At 37.5% G+C, this 16,674-nt stretch overlaps 1 protein-coding gene across 1 annotated transcript in view; it reads left to right on the top strand.

Annotated features, from left to right (window-relative positions):
- Positions 1-16,674, top strand: part of zyd (sodium/potassium/calcium exchanger zydeco) — an 83,800-nt gene that overhangs the window by 47,680 nt on the left and 19,446 nt on the right. The gene's annotated exons all lie outside the window — the stretch shown is intronic.

The raw sequence follows: 16,674 nt of genomic DNA, 5'->3' as shown, positions 1-16,674 counted from the left end.
GAAGAAAGTTCAAGATTTGCAAAAAAACCTTAAAAAATTATAAGGCAGAAAAATAAGGTACTCACTTATTTAACATTTTCACTATTTACGGGACGAAATTTCTTCTATATCTTTCTGCGGATAATTTTATAGGGTATAAGGCGGGATATTTTGTTGAAGCAGAACGAGGGAGACGAGATTGAAGCAGGGCCGGACCGACTAAGTGCGGGGCCCGTTTGGAATTTTCTTTGCGGGGCCCCCTCTATGTATTAAATTTTTAAATAAAATTCAAGCCCAATATATATATATATATATATATATATATATATATATATATATATATATATATATATATATATATATATATATATATATATATATATATATTGCATTTTCATATAACCTTTAGCATAGTTGTTTGTGTCTCACAATGTTTCTTCTCAGAGATCTGTTGGGTTACGACTGATCTAATAATTTAAAAAGATGTGAAAGGTGTACTTTAACATCTCCATTAGGGTCTGAAAAGAACATTTAGCCACACGAATATGGTTCAAAATAACCTTCAGGGGTCTGTGATGGGTGTGCCGATAAATTGATTTTTGGATAATTTTGTCCAGCTGTTTTGAATCTTAAAACATTACGACTATTTTGGGTTCGATCATCGCTTGTCTTGAATAAAGTTAAAGCAAAACATGAGTTCCAGTTTCATATTTATTTGTGGAACTCTTTAGAGAGCAAGTGATGTCCTATAACAGGCCAAACAAATGGGTTTGGAAATTGTTAATGAAGGAATGCAATTCGGCTATGCAGGCACCAGTCCTGCAGTCCTCAAGTAACTCATTTTTTTTTTTGCCACTTTTACTGCAGGATAATGGAGGACTTCACAGTGAATACATGCAGAGTTGAAGGGCCCCAGTATCTTGTAAATAACGCTAACGTAGTTTACGGCATCTTTGTAGGTTTTTACCGGGTTTTACATCACAGTTAATTAGCATCGAAGACTGTGATGGTGTGCTGTTCTTCCTCGAAACCCTTTAAGGCAGGTGGTATTTCTTCTGATGAGCCCTAATGGAAGGTACTACTTGGAAATATTTCGCTAGAAACAAGGTGCTTTTGCTTGTAAATTTACAACGACTTACATTTATTGATGACGACTTTGCATAGATTTGGAAATTTCTATTTGGTTGATGGTTCGGTTATACTGTTTGGTCCTAGCTAATTGGATAGATGAGTAACCTCTTTCAAGTGCACATTTGTCTCAATTACTGGATTAGGATGACAGGACAGTCCTTTTCTTCTTCTTCTCTCTCTCTCTCTCTTTTTTTTTTTTTTTTTCGCCAAGTAATTACCTCCAAGACATTATAATATTTTTTTCTTCTGTACTTCCATTTTTAACTCTTTCTGATACTTGCTGTCCTTTAATAGCACAGTTCTTAGTTCTTCACTGTCATTTTTGTCACTTTCTAGTACTCGCTGCAGCGTGTCTGCTAACCATACATTTCTTTGTTCTTTCCTGTCATTAAATAAAAAAAACAAGTTATTTAAACTGAAAGTAAGGAGCGACATTAAAACTTAAAACGAACAGAAATTACACCGTATATGAAAGGGGCTGTCTACTCCTCAACGCCTCGCTCTTTACGCTAAAGTTTGACTTTCTCAAAACTCCATTTTTTTAAACAATAAAAAACTTTAGCGTAAAGAGCGAGGTGTTGAGGAGTGGACAGCCCCTTTCATATACGGGATAATTTCTGTTCGTTTTAAGTTTTAATGTCGCTCCTTACTTTCAGTTTAAAAAACTTGTTTTTTTTTATTTAATTTTTGAACGTTTTTGAATTAATGCAGGTTTTGATATTGGCTCACCGTGCATGAATAATTATAACAAATTTTGTATATTAGTTTTGCTTTTATTTGGTTAAATAGCTTGCATAAAAGTTGTTTAATTTTATTTACAAACGTTTTTATTAGTAATAAATATATGTAACTTACAAATTAACTTAAATACCAAACTTCTATATTCATATATTTTTATCACGTATATGAGGGGGTTTGCCCCCTAGTCAATACCGCTCTTTAAACTAATATTTTCTGTTCGTTTTAAGTTTTGATGTTGCTCCTTACTTTCAGTTGAAAAACTTTTTTTATTTATTTAGTTTCTGATCTTTTTCTTTAATAATGATGGGAAATCCGGCGCCCCCTTCATAGCAATTTCCCTTCCTCCACGAAAACTTCCTTCATGGAAAGATCATCCCATATAACCCCCAACCCACCCACCCCACCCCAACCTGCCAGAAAAGATCCCCCCTGAAAATGTCTGTATACTTCCCAATAACCAATACTATACGTTAACATTGGGTAAGGTTCATAACTCTCAGCCCTTCCTCCGGGTACTTTGGTGAATTAAGTCATCCCAAGAGACATAGTTATCATATTTCGGACCACGCTAAACTAAAGGTAAATTTCAAAATTTTTATCGGGTGAATTTGGGAAAAAATTAGCGTGGGAGGGGGCTAAGTGGCCCTCCATTTTTTTTGGTCACTTAAAAAGGGAACTAAAATATCCATTCCAATTAGCCCTCTTACGATATTCTAGGACCCCTGGATCGATACGGTTACCCCTGGGGAAAAGAAAAAAACAAACAAACAAATAAACACGCATCCGTGATCTTTCTTCTGGCAAAAAATGCAAAATTCCACATTTTTGTAGATAGGTGCTTGAAACTTCTACAGTAGGGTTCTCTTATACGCTGAATATGATAGTGTGATTTTCATTAAGGTTCTATAACTTTTAGGGGGTCTTTCCCCTTTTTTCGAAAATCAGCCAAGTTTTCTCAGGCGCTTAACTTTTGATGGGCAAGAATGAACTTGATGAAACTTATATATTTGAAATCAGCATTAAAATCTGATTCTTTTGATGTATCTATTGGTATCAAAATTCCGTTTTTTGGAGTTTCGGTTACCATTGAGCCGGGTCGCTCCTTACTTACAGTTTGTTACCACGAACGGTTTGATTTCTGTTCTGTTGCTTGTAATTCTCGCTTCTGATTATCTTCTAACTGTAAATTTCTTTGTTCTCGCGGTCGTATATCTTCTAACCACACATTTTTCTGTTCTTCATTTCCATTCGTTCTGATCCTCATTGTCATATGTCTTGTAAGCGCATGTTTTGTTTGTTCTTCACTTTCGTTTTTGTGTCGTTGTGACCCTTGCTGTCACTTATCTTTTAACTGTGTATTTTTATGCTATTCAATTTTATTTTTAACTTGTTATAATTTTCGGTTTCGCTAATATTCTAAATACATATATCTTTGATCTCTATTTTCGTTTATCGTTGCTTCGCACATTTTTTAATGCCTTTTTCCTTAGCTGCTTGGATTGGTCTTGTCACTTTTGATGGTGTAGGTTGTTCATTATCACCCGTCGTACATTTACATTTCTCAGGTCGTCCTCTGGATCTTGTCTCATTTAATGGTCCAGTTTGTTCATTTTGAGCTTACGGTTTTGTCCTCTTTTCTTCTTTTTTGTGCTCATTTGTGCTTACCATAATTTACGTTTGTGTCCCTTAGATATTATGAAAATACCTTTTGAAATTTATTTCAGCGAATTTGGGCACGTGAATGTATATATTTCTAAATGTCTGTTCTATTAATGCTTCTAAGACCATTTTAAAATCTATTTTCCTTGTGTCTTCACTTTTAATCAACATAATTGCTTAGCTATTTAGTCTATCCTGATTATTGTTGATATCATGTAGGTTTTTTTTTATTGGTTTTAGCCTGGAACAATTTCGAAAATCAATTGTTAATTTTGATGGCAGCGTGGAGCCCCTTCAAACGCGGGGCCCGATTGGGCCCAATCGCTCCAATCGCCCTTTATCCCGCCTTGTGTGGGGAAATTGACTAGGGATCGTACAAGGGTAAATTCGGTGCCTTTCTAAGTAAAAATATATTCTCTTTGATTTTACACTATCTTTTTAAATGCAAATAGACAATCAGATTTTACTTATTTTGTCATAATTCTAATATTTGACTAGAATGTCAATTCATATTACATTCAATACTACATTCAATACATACAAATTCAATATAATGCTTGAGAAATTGTTCTAATGTTGGAATCTAAACTATATTGATTAACAAAACTTATTTTCTTTGGGAATTACGTTATTGTAAAGAAAAGTAAATGAATCATGATATTTTCGAGGATTTTTTGGACTTTAAACAGCAATTGAAATCCCAACAAAACATTGTATTTTTTGGACCTGTTTATATTCTGGGAGTTATTTTGTCGGAAATACAGTTTATTTTTTTGCAGTGTAATTTTGCACGGGATTTTTCCTTTCTCTTTTGTATTGGTGTTTCTTTCCAGAAACAAATTCCTACTTTGTAGTACCCTTTTCTACCTTGTAGGAAAAGCAGTACACGTAAGACGTGTGTTTACGTGTCTGACGTGGTCTTCCTAGGTTCCCTAGGTCTTAAACATTCGTTATATCCTCGTCTTCTCTATTTTTGGGGTCATTACGTGCCTGTATCCAAGGCACGTAAATTAGTTTTTTTTTTGTGGGGGAATGTGAGTGGGCTATAGCGCTCGGGGAGGAGGGGGTTGAAGGGGTGTGGTGGATGAAGTTGTATTTGGATGATGGTTGTTACCATGGACGTACGAGGGGGGGGGGGGGTGAGGGAGCAACTGCCTCCATAGAACTTCAAAATTAAACAATATACATCTGAAAAAGCAGATGGTTTAAAAAGCAGTTGAAAAAAGGTATATGGCTAAAAAAAACAGTTGCTAAAGATATATGGTTGAAAAAGCTGGAAATAAACAGCCGGAATGACAGAATAAAAGTCAAACAAGATACAATTATTCATAAAATCTTGGAAATTTTTAGCTCTAATCCAAGAAGATTAAAGCTGAGGCTTATTGATGATTTATGATTTTTGGTGATTACTTATTAATAAAGTTTTCATTGATATGATAGAACTTGCTGGCAATGTAAGGTTTTGTGAACTGTCAATATAACTTCAGCTCTCCCAGCCCTTCCTCGCATAATCGGATGCCTCCCCCCCCCCTTCGACAAGAAGCTACGTACGCCCATGGATGTTATCCTGGGGGATTTTGGGAGAAGGTGATTTTTTTAATTAAATTAATTAGTTTAGGAGGCTTTTAATAGAGTCAAGTTAAACATAGTTAATTGGTTATTTATTACATCAACTGACTCCAGTTATTTTATTTTTCTGAAGGAGGGACTGGGAGGCATATTCCTTAATCTGAAAGTACTAGGGGCATACATAGGATTGTCATCTGAAACTAAAGACCATTTTATAAGGTTTGATGGTTTCCAAGTTGAATGCGTGCGTCGCCGTCGAAAGCCCGAGCTTTTGTGAGAGATTCTTTTGAGGATTGAGCGAGCTCTAAAAAAAGAAAAGTTTAGCTAGAACCGGGTTTTCCAACTACCTGGAAGCAATTCCAACTACTGTTTTTTTGGGTAATCCAACTACTTTGAACCAATTAGGGTCTATGATTGTTTGAACCATTAGATATATCCAATGTTATGAACCCTCCTGTATCGAGTAGAGACTTTTAAAAAGCCGGTAGGTGTTTTGAAAGAGAAACAAAGAGTTTTGTTCTAAAAAAGTTGGGACTCAATTAATTTTTGTTCTTTCTATTGGCTTAATATTTATCAAAAAAGAAAAAGATATGTTAATGACATTCGAAAAAATATGTTTATGGCATTCAAGAAAAAAATATTGTTTATGGCTATCTACTTAAATAGATTTTTGATAGTTCTAATACGATCGGCTGTCTCGAAGCTTTGAGATGGTCTTTGGCATAAACTGGCAGAAACCAACACTTTTCTGTGGCCTCCATCTTTTAAAGTTTCGGTTACCATTGGTATTGAAACGGGTTACTCTTTATTTTTAATTTTGCTACTACAAATATGAAATTACTATTTGATATTGAATTAAATATGTCGGTAAATTCTCCCCTTTTGGCTTCTCCTTAGCTCTAGATATGCCTTTATTGCGCAAAAAAATTGTCACCTTTCTCGGCCGAGGGGTTGTCCATTTTCGTTCACTTGATGTACATCTCGAAGCGCCCCGTGTATCGCATAGTTCCACCGCGCGCGGCACAGTCCTCGCAGCACTTGGTACATCTCCACGCTTTGCACAGTTCCCAACACTTGGCACGCGCCAGGTGGTGTACGTGATTTTTGTGTCAGCATTCCCTCGTTTTCGGCTCTGTGGAATGTACAATGGAATCAATTTATAACTTATCTTAGATAAATATTTGCACGACTTAGTCTTTCCCAATCGGTGACTCAAATACTCAATGACAAAGAAAAGTTTTATAATTGTTGGATTAATCTGTTTAAACATCATAAAAAACGATTAAAGCTCAGGCTATATTTCGGTGCTATCAAATTGCTAATTTTATCCGAAAAGTGTTTTTTTTAATTTTTTCAGTTACGTCAGATGATATTCGAATAATACCCCCCCCCCCACCTGCAAAAAAAGCAAGAAGTGGTGGCCTAACCTAAAAGCTCAGACCATATTTGGGGGCTATCAAATTGCTAATTTTACCCGAAAAGTGCGTTTTGATTCTTCCAGTTACATCAGACGATATTTGCATAATCCCCCTCCCCCTGCAAAAAAGGAAGAAGTGATGGCCTAACCTAAAAGGTCAGACCATATTTGGGTGCTATCAAATTGCCAATTTTAGCCGAAAAGTGCGTTTTAATTCTTCCAGTTACATCAGACGATATTTGCATAATCCCCTTCCCCCTGCAAAAAAGTAAGAAGTGGTGGCCTAACCTGAAAAATCAGGCCATATTTGGGTGCTATAAAATTGCTAATTTTAGCCGAAAGGTGCGTTTTAATTCTTCCAATTACATCAGACGATATTTGCATAATTCCCTTCCCCCCTGCAAAAGAGTAAGAAGTGATGGCCTAACCTAAAAACTCAGGCCATATTTGGGTGCTATCAAATTGCTAATTTTAGCCGAAAACTGCGTTTTAATTCTTCCGGTTACATTAGACGATATTTGCATAATCCCCCTCCCCCTGCAAAAAAAAATAAGAAGTGGTGGCTTAATCTTAAAGCTTAGGCCAAATTTCGGTGCTATCAAATTGCTAATTTTACCCGAAAAGTGCGTTTTTATTCTTCCAGTTACATCGGACGATATTTGCATAATCCCCCTCCCCCTGCAAAAAAATAAGAAGTGTTGGCTTAATCTAAAAGCTTAGGCCATATTTCGGTGCTATCAAATTGCTAGTTTTAGCCCCGAAAAGTGCGTTTTTATTCTTCCAGTTACATCAGACGATATTTGCATAATCCCCTTCCCCCTGCAAAAAAGTAAGAAGTGGTGGCCTAACCTGAAAAATCAGGCCATATTTGGGTGCTATAAAATTGCTAATTTTAGCCGAAAGGTGCGTTTTAATTCTTCCAATTACATCAGACGATATTTGCATAATTCCCTTCCCCCCTGCAAAAGAGTAAGAAGTGATGGCCTAACCTAAAAACTCAGGCCATATTTGGGTGCTATCAAATTGCTAATTTTAGCCGAAAACTGCGTTTTAATTCTTCCGGTTACATTAGACGATATTTGCATAATCCCCCTCCCCCTGCAAAAAAAAATAAGAAGTGGTGGCTTAAACTAAAATCTTAGGCCATATTTGGGTGCTATCAAATTGCTATTTTTACCCGACAAGTGCGTTTTTATTCTTCCAGTTAAATCGGACGATATTTGAATAATCCCCCTCCCCCTGCAAAAAAATAAGAAGTGTTGGCTTAATCTAAAAGCTTAGGCCATATTTCGGTGCTATCAAATTGCTAGTTTTAGCCCCGAAAAGTGCGTTTTTATTCTTCCGGTTATATCAGACGATATTTGCATAATCCCCTTCCCCTGCAAAAAAGTAAGAAGTGGTGGCCTAACCTAAAAACTCAGGCCATATTTGGGTGCTATCAAATAGCTAATTTTAGCCGAAAACTACGTTTTAATTCTTCCAGTTACATCAGACGATATTTGCATAATCCCCCTCCCCTGCAAAAAAAAGAAGTGGTGGCTTAATCTAAAAGCTTAGGCTTTATTTTGGTGCTATCAAATTGCTAATTTTAGCCGAAAAGTGAGTTTTAATTCTTCCAGTTACATCAGACGATATTTGCATAATCCCCTTCCCCCTGCAAAAAAGTAAGAAGTGGTGGCCTAACCTAAAAATTCAGGCCATATTTGGGTGCTATCAAATTGGTAATTTTAGCCGAAAATTGCGTTTTAATTCTTCCAGTTACATCGGACGATATTTGCTTAATCCCCCTCCCCCTGCAAAAAAATAAGAAGTGGTGGCTTAGTCTAAAAGCTTAGGCCATACTTGGGTACTATCAAATTGCTAATTTTAGCCGAAAATTGCGTTTTAATTCTTCCAGTTACATCGGACGATATTTGCATAATCCTCCTCCCCCTGCAAAAAAATAAGAAGTGGTGGCTTAATCTAAAAGCTTAGGCCATATTTCGGTGCTATCAAATTGCTAATTTTACCCGAAAAGTGCGTTTTTATTCTTCCTGTTACATCTGACGATATTTGCATAATCCCCCTCCCCCTGCAAAAAAATAAGAAGTGTTGGCTTAATCTAAAAGCTTAGGCCATATTTCGGTGCTATCAAATTGCTAGTTTTAGCCCCGAAAAGTGCGTTTTTATTCTTCCGGTTATATCAGACGATATTTGTATAATCCCCTTCCCCCTGCAAAAAAGTAAGAAGTGGTGGCCTAACCTAAAATCTCAGGCCATATTTGGGTGCTATCAAATAGCTAATTTTAGCCGAAAACTACGTTTTAATTCTTCCAGTTACATCGGACGATATTTGTATAATCCCCCTCCCCCTGCAAAAAAATAAGAAGTGTTGGCTTAATCTAAAAGCTTAGGCCATATTTCGGTGCTATCAAATTGCTAGTTTTAGCCCCGAAAAGTGCGTTTTTATTCTTCCGGTTATATCAGACGATATTTGTATAATCCCCTTCCCCCTGCAAAAAAGTAAGAAGTGGTGGCCTAACCTAAAAACTCAGGCCATATTTGGGTGCTATCAAATATCTAATTTTAGCCGAAAACTACGTTTTAATTCTTCCAGTTACATCGGACGATATTTGCATAATCCCCCTCCCCCTGCAAAAAAATAAGAAGTGTTGGCTTACTCTAAAAGCTTAGGCCATATTTCGGTGCTATCAAATTGCTAGTTTTAGCCCCGAAAAGTGCGTTTTTATTCTTCCTGTTATATCAGACGATATTTGTATAATCCCCTTCCCCCTGCAAAAAAGTAAGAAGTGGTGGCCTAACCTAAAAACTCAGGCCATATTTGGGTGCTATCAAATAGCTAATTTTAGCCGAAAACTACGTTTTAATTCTTCCAGTTACATCTGACGATATTTGTATAATCCCCCTCCCCCTGCAAAAAAATAAGAAGTGTTGGCTTAATCTAAAAGCTTAGGCCATATTTCGGTGCTATCAAATTGCTAGTTTTAGCCCCGAAAAGTGCGTTTTTATTCTTCCGGTTATATCAGACGATATTTGTATAATCCCCTTCCCCCTGCAAAAAAGTAAGAAGTGGTGGCCTAACCTAAAAACTCAGGCCATATTTGGGTGCTATCAAAGAGCTAATTTTAGCCGAAAACTACGTTTTAATTCTTCCAGTTACATCGGACGATATTTGCATAATCCCCCTCCCCCTGCAAAAAAATAAGAAGTGTTGGCTTAATCTAAAAGCTTAGGCCATATTTCGGTGCTATCAAATAGCTAGTTTTAGCCCCGAAAAGTGCGTTTTTATTCTTCCTGTTATATCAGACGATATTTGTATAATCCCCTTCCCCCTGCAAAAAAGTAAGAAGTGGTGGCCTAACCTAAAAACTCAGGCCATATTTGGGTGCTATCAAATAGCTAATTTTAGCCGAAAACTTCGTTTTAATTCTTCCAGTTACATCGGACGATATTTGTATAATCCCCCTCCCCCTGCAAAAAAATAAGAAGTGTTGGCTTAATCTAAAAGCTTAGGCCATATTTCGGTGCTATCAAATTGCTAGTTTTAGCCCCGAAAAGTGCGTTTTTATTCTTCCGGTTATATCAGACGATATTTGTATAATCCCCTTCCCCCTGCAAAAAAGTAAGAAGTGGTGGCCTAACCTAAAAACTCAGGCCATATTTGGGTGCTATCAAATAGCTAATGTTAGCCGAAAACTACGTTTTAATTCTTCCAGTTACATCGGACGATATTTGTATAATCCCCCTCCCCCTGCAAAAAAATAAGAAGTGTTGGCTTAATCTAAAAGCTTAGGCCATATTTCGGTGCTATCACATTGCTAGTTTTAGCCCCGAAAAGTGCGTTTTTATTCTTCCGGTTATATCAGACGATATTTGTATAATCCCCTTCCCCCTGCAAAAAAGTAAGAAGTGGTGGCCTAACCTAAAAACTCAGGCCATATTTGGGTGCTATCAAATAGCTAATTTTAGCCGAAAACTACGTTTTAATTCTTCCAGTTACATCGGACGATATTTGCATAATCCCCCTCCCCCTGCAAAAAAATAAGAAGTGTTGGCATAATCTAAAAGCTTAGGCCATATTTCGGTGCTATCAAATTGCTAGTTTTAGCCCCGAAAAGTGCGTTTTTATTCTTCCGGTTATATCAGACGATATTTGTATAATCCCCTTCCCCCTGCAAAAAAGTAAGAAGTGGTGGCCTAACCTAAAAACTCAGGCCATATTTGTGTGCTATCAAATAGCTAATTTTAGCCGAAAACTACGTTTTAATTCTTCCAGTTACATCTGACGATATTTGGATAATCCCCCTCCCCCTGCAAAAAAATAAGAAGTGTTGGCTTAATCTAAAAGCTTAGGCCATATTTCGGTGCTATCAAATTGCTAGTTTTAGCCCCGAAAAGTGCGTTTTTATTCTTCCGGTTATATCAGACGATATTTGCATAATCCCCTTCCCCCTGCAAAAAAGTAAGAAGTGGTGGCCTAACCTAAAAACTCAGGCCATATTTGGGTGCTATCAAATAGCTAATTTTAGCCGAAAACTACGTTTTAATTCTTCCAGTTACCTCGGACGATAATTGCATAATCCCCCTCCCCCTGCAAAAAAATAAGAAGTGTTGGCTTAATCTAAAAGCTTAGGCCATATTTCGGTGCTATCAAATTGCTAGTTTTAGCCCCGAAAAGTGCGTTTTTATTCTTCCGGTTATATCAGACGATATTTGTATAATCCCCTTCCCCCTGCAAAAAAGTAAGAAGTGGTGGCCTAACCTAAAAACTCAGGCCATATTTGGGTTCTATCAAATAGCTAATTTTAGCCGAAAACTAAGTTTTAATTCTTCCAGTTACATCGGACGATATTTGCATAATCCCCCTCCCCCTGCAAAAAAATAAGAAGTGTTGGCTTAATCTAAAAGCTTAGGCCATATTTCGGTGCTATCAAATTGCTAGTTTTAGCCCCGAAAAGTGCGTTTTTATTCTTCCGGTTATATCAGACGATATTTGCATAATCCCCTTCCCCCTGCAAAAAAGTAAGAAGTGGTGGCCTAACCTAAAAACTCAGGCCATATTTGGGTGCTATCAAATAGCTAATTTTAGCCGAAAACTACGTTTTAATTCTTCCAGTTACATCAGACGATATTTGCATAATCCCCCTCCCCTGCAAAAAAATAAGAAGTGTTGGCTTAATCTAAAAGCTTAGGCCATATTTCGGTGCTATCAAATTGCTAGTTTTAGCCCCGAAAAGTGCGTTTTTATTCTTCCGGTTATATCAGACGATAGTTGTAGAATCCCCTTCCCCCTGCAAAAAAGTAAGACGTGGTGGCCTAACCTAAAAACTCAGGCCATATTTGGGTGCTATCAAATAGCTAATTTTAGCCGAAAACTACGTTTTAATTCTTCCAGTTACATCGGACGATATTTGAATAATCCCCCTCCCCCTGCAAAAAAATAAGAAGTGTTGGCTTAATCTAAAAGCTTAGGCCATATTTCGGTGCTATCAAATTGCTAGTTTTAGCCCCGAAAAGTGCGTTTTTATTCTTCCGGTTATATCAGACGATATTTGTATACTCCCCTTCCCCCTGCAAAAAAGTAAGAAGTGGTGGCCTAACCTAAAAACTCAGGCCATATTTGGGTGCTATCAAATAGCTAATTTTAGCCGAAAACTACGTTTTAATTCTTCCAGTTACATCGGACGATATTTGCATAATCCCCCTCCCCCTGCAAAAAAATAAGAAGTGTTGGCTTAATCTAAAAGCTTAGGCCATATTTCGGTGCTATCAAATTGCTAGTTTTAGCCCCGAAAAGTGCGTTTTTATTCTTCCGGTTATATCAGACGATATTTGTATAATCCCCTTCCCCCTGCAAAAAAGTAAGAAGTGGTGGCCTAACCTAAAAACTCAGGCCATATTTGGGTGCTATCAAATAGCTAATTTTAGCCGAAAACTACGTTTTAATTCTTCCAGTTACATCGGACGATATTTGCATAATCCCCCTCCCCCTGCAAAAAAATAAGAAGTGGTGGCTTAATCTAAAAGCTTAGGCCATATTTCGGTGATATAAAATTGCTAGTTTTAGCCCCGAAAAGTGCGTTTTTATTCTTCCGGTTATATCAGACGATATTTGTATAATCCCCTTCCCCCTGCAAAAAAGTAAGAAGTGGTGGCCTAACCTAAAAACTCAGGCCATATTTGGGTGCTATCAAATAGCTAATTTTAGCCGAAAACTACGTTTTAATTCTTCCAGTTACATCGGACGATATTTGCATAATCCCCCTCCCCCTGCAAAAAAATAAGAAGTGTTGGCTTAATCTAAAAGCATAGGCCATATTTCGGTGCTATCAAATTGCTAATTTTAGCCGAAAATTGCGTTTTAATTCTTCCAGTTACATCGGACGATATTTGTATAATCCCCCTCCCCCTGCAAAAAAAAGAAGCGGTGGCCGAACCTAAAAACTCAGGCCATATTTGGGTGCTATCAAATTGGTAATTTTAGCCGAAAATTGCGTTTTAATTCTTCCAGTTACATCGGACGATATTTGCATAATCCCCCTCCCCCTGCAAAAAAATAAGAAGTGGTGGCATAATCTAAAATCTTAGGCCATACTTGGGTGCTATCAAATTGCTAATTTTAGCCGAAAATTGCGTTTTAATTCTTCCAGTTACATCGGACGATATTTGTATAATCCCCCTCCCCCTGCAAAAAAATAAGAAGTGGTGGCTTAATCTAAAAGCTTAGGCCATTTTTCGGTGATATCAAATTGGTAATTTTAGCCGAAAATTGCGTTTTAATTCTTCCAGTTACATCGGACGATATTTGCATAATCCCCCTCCCCCTGCAAAAAAAGAAGCAGTGGCCTAACCTAAAAACTCACGCCATGTTTGGGTGCTATCAAATTGCTAATTTTAGCCGAAAATTGCGTTTTAGTTCGTCCAGTTACATCGGACGATATTTGCATAATCCCCCTTCCCCTGCAAAAAAAAGAAGCGGTGGCCTAACCTAAAAACTCAGGCCATATTTGGGTGCTATAAAATTGCTAATTTTAGCCGAAAATTGCGTTTTAATTCTTCCAGTTACATCGGACGATATTTGCATAATCCCCCTCCCCTTGCAAAAAAATAAGAAGTGGTGGCTTACCTAAAAGCTTAGGCCATATTTCGGTGCTATCAAATATCTAATTTTAGCCGAAAATTGCGTTTTAATTCTTCCAGTTACATCGGACGATATTTGCATAATCCCCCTCCCCCTGCAAAAAAATAAGAAGTGGTGGCTTAATCTAAAAGGTTAGGCCATATTTCGGTGCTCTCATATTGCTAGTTTTAGCCGAAAAGTGCGTTTTTGTTCTTCCAGTTACATCAGACAATATTTGCATAATCCCCATCCCCCTGCAAAAAAGTAAGAAGTGGTGGCCTAATCTAAAAGTTTAGGCCTCATTTCGGTGTTATCAAATTGCTAGTTTTAGCCGAAAAGTGCGTTTTTATTCTTCCAGTTACATCGGACGATATTTGCATAATCCCCCTCCCCCTGCAAAAAAATAAGAAGTGTTGGCTTAATCTAAAAGCTAAGGCCATATTTCGGTGCTATCAAATTGCTAGTTTTAGCCCCGAAAAGTGCGTTTTTATTCTTCCGGTTATATCAGACGATATTTGTATAATCCCCTTCCCCCTGCAAAAAAGTAAGAAGTGGTGGCATAACCTAAAAACTCAGGCCATATTTGGGTGCTATCAAATAGCTAATTTTAGCCGAAAACTCCGTTTTAATTCTTCCAGTTACATCGGACGATATTTGCATAATCCCCCTCCCCCTGCAAAAAAATAAGAAGTGTTGGCTTAATCTAAAAGCTTAGGCCATATTTCGGTGCTATCAAATTGCTAGTTTTAGCCCCGAAAAGTGCGTTTTTATTCTTCCGGTTATATCAGACGATATTTGTATAATCCCCTTCCCCCTGCAAAAAAGTAAGAAGTGGTGGCCTAACCTAAAAACTCAGGCCATATTTGGGTGCTATCAAATAGCTAATTTTAGCCGAAAACTACGTTTTAATTCTTCCAGTTACATCGGACGATATTTGCATAATCCCCTCCCCCTGCAAAAAAATAAGAAGTGTTGGCTTAATCTAAAAGCTTAGGCCATATTTCGGTGCTATCAAATTGCTAGTTTTAGCCCCGAAAAGTGCGTTTTTATTCTTCCGGTTATATCAGACGATATTTGCATAATCCCCTTCCCCCTGCAAAAAAGTAAGAAGTGGTGGCCTAACCTAAAAACTCAGGCCATATTTGGGTGCTATCAAATAGCTAATTTTAGCCGAAAACTACGTTTTAATTCTTCCAGTTACATCGGACGATATTTGCATAATCCCCCTCCCCCTGCAAAAAAATAAGAAGTGTTGGCTTAATCTAAAAGCTTAGGCCATATTTCGGTGCTCTCAAATTGCTAGTTTTAGCCCCGAAAAGTTCGTTTTTATTCTTCCGGTTATATCAGACGATATTTGTATAATCCCCTTCCCCCTGCAAAAAAGTAAGAAGTGGTGGCCTAACCTAAAAACTCAGGCCATATTTGGGTGCTATCAAATAGCTAATTTTAGCCGAAAACTACGTTTTAATTCTTCCAGTTACATCGGACGATATTTGCATAATCCCCCTCCCCCTGCAAAAAAATAAGAAGTGTTGGCTTAATCTAAAAGCTTAGGCCATATTTCGGTGCTATCAAATTGCTAGTTTTAGCCCCGAAAAGTGCGTTTTTATTCTTCCGGTTATATCAGACGATATTTGTATAATCCCCTTCCCCCTGCAAAAAAGTAAGAAGTGGTGGCCTAACCTAAAAACTCAGGCCATATTTGGGTGCTATCAAATAGCTAATTTTAGCCGAAAACTACGTTTTAATTCTTCCAGTTACATCGGACGATATTTGCATAATCCCCCTCCCCCTGCAAAAAAATAAGAAGTGTTGGCTTAATCTAAAAGCTTAGGCCATATTTCGGTGCTATCAAATTGCTAATTTTAGCCGAAAATTGCGTTTTAATTCTTCCAGTTACATCGGACGATATTTGTATAATCCCCCTCCCCCTGCAAAAAAAGAAGCGGTGGCCGAACCTAAAAACTCAGGCCATATTTGGGTGCTATCAAATTGCTAATTTTAGCCGAAAATTGCGTTTTAATTCTTCCAGTTACATCGGACGATATTTGCATAATCCCCCTCCCCCTGCACAAAAATAAGAAGTGGTGGCATAATCTAAAAGCTTAGGCCATAGTTGGGTGCTATCAAATTGCTAATTTTAGCCGAAAATTGCGTTTTAATTCTTCCAGTTACATCGGACGATATTTGCATAATCCCCCTCCCCCTGCAAAAAAAGAAGAAGTGGTGGCTTAATCTAAAAGCTTAGGCCATTTTTCGGTGCTATCAAATTGCTAATTTTAGCCGAAAATTGCGTTTTAATTCTTCCAGTTACATCGGACGATATTTGCATAATCCCCCTCCCCCTGCAAAAAAAGAAGCAGTGGCCTAACCTAAAAACTCACGCCATGTTTGGGTGCTATCAAATTGCTAATTTTAGCCGAAAATTGCGTTTTAGTTCGTCCAGTTACATCGGACGATATTTGCATAATCCCCCTTCCCCCGCAAAAAAAAGAAGCGGTGGCCTAACCTAAAAACTCAGGCCATATTTGGGTGCTATCAAATTGCTAATTTTAGCCGAAAATTGCGTTTTATTTCTTCCAGTTACATCGGACGATATTTGCATAATCCCCCTCCCCTTGCAAAAAAATAAGAAGTGGTGGCTTACCTAAAATCTTAGGCCATATTTCGGTGCTATCAAATATCTAATTTTAGCCGAAAATTGCGTTTTAATTCTTCCAGTTACATCGGACGATATTTGCATAATCCCCCTCCCCCTGCAAAAAAATAAGAAGTGGTGGCTTAATCTAAAAGCTTAGGCCATATTTCGGTGCTCTCATATTGCTAGTTTTAGCCGAAAAGTGCGTTTTTGTTCTTCCAGTTACATCAGACAATATTTGCATAATCCCCATCCCCCTGCAAAAAAGTAAGAAGTGGTGGCCTAATCTAAAAGTTTAGGCCTCATTTCGGTGTTATCAAATTGCTAGTTTTAGCCGAAAAGTGCGTTTTAATTCTTCCAGTTACATCAGACGATATTTGCATAATCCCCTTCCTCCTGCAAAAAATTAAGAAGCGGTGG

Source organism: Artemia sp. Qi Xiang Cuo, chromosome 14 (genome assembly GCF_049724085.1).
Source record: "Artemia sp. Qi Xiang Cuo chromosome 14, ASM4972408v1, whole genome shotgun sequence".
Classification (NCBI taxonomy): Eukaryota; Metazoa; Arthropoda; class Branchiopoda; order Anostraca; family Artemiidae; genus Artemia; species Artemia sp. Qi Xiang Cuo.
The sequence above is the reverse complement of the archived record's forward strand: the minus strand, read 5'-3'. Positions and strand labels throughout refer to the sequence as shown.